This window comes from Brachionichthys hirsutus, chromosome 11 (genome assembly GCF_040956055.1).
Source record: "Brachionichthys hirsutus isolate HB-005 chromosome 11, CSIRO-AGI_Bhir_v1, whole genome shotgun sequence".
Lineage (NCBI taxonomy): Eukaryota > Metazoa > Chordata > Actinopteri > Lophiiformes > Brachionichthyidae > Brachionichthys > Brachionichthys hirsutus.
In genome coordinates, this window is record NC_090907.1 from 1,117,660 (window position 1) to 1,122,688 (window position 5,029).

Below are 5,029 nucleotides of genomic sequence, written 5' to 3' on the forward strand. Positions count from 1 at the left end.
GCAAAGCGCATCAATCACACACACACGGACACACACATGCACGGTTACAAACAATCAGTCGGTGATGGTTGAGTGCGTCTGTGTGACGGACGGGCAGGTGAGCGGCCCGGCGGTGACGCGGCTCAGACTGCAGCTTTGTCATTCTTATCTGTGTGACCACCGACATCCATCCGCCCTCAGCCTTTGTGTGCGTCTCTATGATGTATTTACATCGACGCTAACGCACGGGAAAGAAGCTACAGGCAGGGCCAGAAGGCATCCCGGCAATATTTCCCCGTTTCAAGTTCACTTTATCTTGTTGCCGTTTTCATTTCGCTGATATACGAATGAATGTGTGGTCAGCGAGTCCAAGCGTTTATCAGAGGGTGTGATTTAATGCTGCAGGCTGACGGGGGGTTAGCAGCTGCTAAAAAAATGAAATAGATTCAATGAAAAATGAAATTCAAAGCAAAAAAACCCCCAAATCTAATAAAAAATGGAATTTATAATAAACAGATTAGGCTCTTGGTGGTCTGGAGCCGCAACGTCGAGCTCTAGCTAAAGTTCGGTTAGATAGACACTGATTTGAAGCTCAACATTTGGTTACCTCCAGAAACGGAATCTTATTCTGAGTCTTTGGACCTGGAAGCTTTTAGAGCTGCTAGATCTGATCAGTTTGCAATAATCTAGTTGCTCCCAAAAACATTTTCCACTTTAGGGAATGCCAAAATAAACAGCCTTTAAGTGATGTGTAAAGAAACTCTCTCAGCTTTATAGATAATGTTGATAAATCAAACCAATAGTGGCCAAAAATGATTGGTGGCCAATTAACTGGGGGACCTTTAAATTAAAGCGCCGTCTCGGCCTTTCTTGAGGAATAATTAAATAAACTAAATTGCACGTTCTGCAGAGCATGCTGGATACATTTTCAAGGCCAACATGAACAAATAAAACAGGAGCAGGGATTATTTTGAGAATCACCTCACACTGCAGTCCGGTTTGTTCTGCCGTGTAGAGAGGATAAAGATCTACAATAAACTCACTATCACTGTGTGTGTGTGTGAGAGAGAGACAGGGAACAGGAGGCTGACATACGGAGACATGTCTTTCAGAAGACGTGTCCCTAAAGCCCCATCAGCGTTTGACTTAAGTGTCAGTCACCGGGCTACTTATGACTCTAATTGGATTATTCCTACAGTTTAATCTGTGCCAGTAAACATAACTGGTAAAGGTGCCTAGTATAAAAAAAAGGGCCTTTATTGCTGTAATCTGAAGCCGTGTTTAACTAACAAGACGAAGATGGTAGCTGTGGAGCAGCTCTGAATTAAGGAAGCATAAAACAAGCCAGAGACGTGGATGAATTAAAGCTTCCCTCGGTTCGCCTGCGACGCTCTGACCTCCCAACGCTTTCTGTCTCTGCTGGTTTCTATTTCACACACATGTTTCTGCCATTGAGACAATCCTTACGAATCCTTCCTGGGGGGTGCGTGTATAACAAATAAATCCACGTGTGGATTTTGGAACCATCCTATTTCTCAGATTAAGCAGCGGGGAGTCGAAGTCGATGCCGGATCAAGGATCCGACTAAAGGAACGCGTCTAAAGGAGACGGCGCGACACAAATCCTCGCCACCTCACCCTCGCAGCTTTACTCCCATTCATCTCACACACCTCATCACAGCCCCGGCACCTCGACCCCAAAGATCTCATATCCTCCACACACCTTTACCTCCTCTCTGGTCTCAACCGCATCTCTGAAGTCCCACAGCTCATCGCTCCCCAGCATGTTCCGTTCCCCCGGACTTGTGAACAATTCCACCTGCTACTAACTGTGACGCTTCTTGTGATCCGACAACCAACGTTTGCTTGTTGTTGGCACAGAATGACAAATCCTCGTCTTAATCGCGCGTGTGTTTCTGCGTCACACCGGGCGTGTGGCGGCGAATGGAAAATACAAACGTGACAGGACAAGGAGATGGAGGAAAAGACACGAGCGTGCAAGAGACGGCAGATCCTGGGATGAAAAGAGCTGCTTCATGACCAAACTGTGGAAAAGGAACAAAAAAATAAATCAAACGAGGGGATGAAAGACACGGCAGAGAGGGGACATAGACATATCAGAGGACGGGGGGACAGATTGAGCAATTAGACAAACATACGGAGACAGATCGCTCCACTACGGAGAGACAGCCGTGGCGGCGATGGAGACAATGGGCCCCTTCAGTACACCGCTAAGTGTTTATGTCCCATGTCAGTCTGCATCACCAGTGTCCCCCTGACCGGTCCCAGCTGATACCCCAACACACACACACACACACCTCTCTAACCTCTGGAGCTGAACTTGAACCAGCACACACACACGTCTGCTTTGCTTTCTGTCACATGTCAGAGTATCATGTCCCACGCAGGCGGGTATAGTCTCAACACCGTGTGTGTGTGTCTGTGTGTGTCTGTGTGTGTGTGCAGAAGAGCATGAATGGGCTTCTGTTGAACTCCTCCTATAATGACTTTATTTAGAGATGTTGTGTTTAACGTCAGGAAACACCGGTCATGTGTGCCGCCAGCAGCATCTGTGGCGAGGACAGGGTGAGACATGTCGTCCCCCATGGCCGGAGCTCAAACCGTCCATCCAACAGCGTCACCTTCACCCCCCCCCCCCCCCCACACATCTTCTGACTGGGCTACCTTGATGTGATTTACACGGAAAAGACCCGCCACAGATAAGGAGATGCAGCGGAGGTCTTCCTGCTGCCGGACTCAACTCCTCGCTCCTTCTCCCCCGTCTCCCGTTTCCTCCTAAAATCACTTCGGTCCCATTAACTGTCTTCCTCTTTCTCCTCGTTTCTCCCCCACCTTTTTGATACCGGTGCATAAAGCAAACCAAAACCAAAAGTTTTCACTGGAGCTGGGTAATGAGACAGACCTTTGACCTTTCCTTGATGACTTCCATACCTGTGCATGTGCAAGAATACATGTGGTTGTGTGTGTGTGTGTGTGTGTGTGTCTGCAGCTGGCGGCTGACAGCGACATGACTAATGAGGGCACAGGACAGAAATAATAGGTGGGAATTATAACGCAAGCAAAAAAATAAAAGCTCCAAGAACAGAGGAAAAGGAAAAAAAACATAAACCAGAGCAACGGACTCTGGAGAAAAGTGAAGGAAACAAAGGAAGAAGGAAAGACTAACATTTACAGGAGGTTTTAAATAATTAGAAAACTGTATCCCGGCAACAAAGAGACCACAGATGTGAGTTTTAACAACAAGTTGAGGAAATGCCGCCTCGAGGGTTTCATGGAATTGACACTTCCTCTGCAAGCAGGTTGTTCATTTACCTTTTATTTTACTGTTTGCACTGTTATTTTTTTAAGGCGTTTTGTTGTTTGTCTATGAAGGACCTGCAGTTAGAATTTATTTAGTAGATAAATCCAGTGTAAAAGATCGTTTTTGTTCTTTCAGGTGAATCCATCTACAACTAAAATAAACTTCACGCCTGTGTGGAGCAGGACGAGTCTACCTGGTCGAACTGAGTCGGCCTCCAACGATCTAAGACACTCGATCCTGCAGCAGAAAGCATGGGCGTCTGGCATCAACTGTCATCCTCGGGGGGGTCAGAGGGCATCACGCGTAGACAGAGCAGAACTTCCTAATTATACATGATGAATGGAATCACACACAGGAAGCAGATCTCTCCACTTTGTGGCTTAACCTTGTCAGACGGGCTGAACTGGCGAGGAAATTGGATGTAGGAAGGTGTTGAGGCATCGGATTTGAAGCTTTGTCGTATTTATTGCGTTTTGCAGCAATAGTCTAGTTTTTTTTTACTTAAATGAGGAATAAACATTCATAAGTAGATGGATGAGATGGTGATACCTACAGGGCTCTATCCAGACCCCCCCCCCCCTGCAGGATCAGATCAGCGCCCACAATGATTTATCTTGATCCCGCTGACAACAAAACATGGCGCCAAGACAGGAGAGAGACAGATGGACAGACAGACATCCTGTCTCAAACTGCAAATAGATACAACAATTAAGTCAGGTCTGGTCATTTTCATCTCCCCGACCTTCGCCCCCCGCGCCTCCTACACGTGTAAGGAGACAGATTACCTCCTGCTTTTGGGTTTGACCATCCGCTCCAGCGCAGGAGAACATGCGGCGTGAAGGCTGGGACAGGGGGACATAAATCATACCTGGATTTGATCTGCTCTGGGCCGGCTGATGGCGTGACAGCTAGCATGAACCCCCCCCCCTTCCCCCCCCCGTCTCCGAGCCCGTAAGGGGACGAAATGGGTCAGTCGTTTCGCACAAGCCGTGATGTCCGCGGCGTTTAATCTGGGGACGGGGGCGTTTAAGGTCTGCCGTTTGATGCGTTTTAAAAGTCAAAAGGCAAAGCGGGTTTGTAATTTTTAAATAATGTGTTTAATAAATTCTTCCAAGCGCTAAGCGTTGCACCCTCGGTCAAACATTTCCTTTTCACAGACTTTCATATTATTCATGTCGTTTGCGCATGCTTGCCAATCCCATTCAAAAAGCCTGCAATCCAAATGTAATTGGCTATACAGCTGCTCCACTTTAGCAGTTGCACGCAACGTGCACGCACGTAACGCTGCTTAGTCCAACATTACCAAAATTACACAGCAGCGTTCTCGGGCGGCCAAAGGGAGGTGACTATGTTGTAGCAGGAAGTGCCTTTGGAAGTTTCGGTTTACAATCAGACTTTCAGAACTATAGTTTTAAATCCCCCCCCCCCCCCACCCAAGGTGGGCTTCTCTCCTAGATAGGCAAAATAAGAATTGAATTAAGAGACCGCAGAGCATTCAATCTGAGCCGTCAGAACTCCGCGGTCCAAGAGATCTCTAATAGAGTTTCCCTCTCTCACAAACATGTTCGTACGAAGCTGATCAAATCAGGCCAAACAAATCGCATTTGTCGAGAGGAGGCTCAAATCCCAGCGCCCACAGAAAAACATATTAGCAGCCTCATCTACGCTGCGAACCCCCCCGGACACGGGATTGGATTATCAAAATAACAAAGAAGAAGAGAAGGCGACG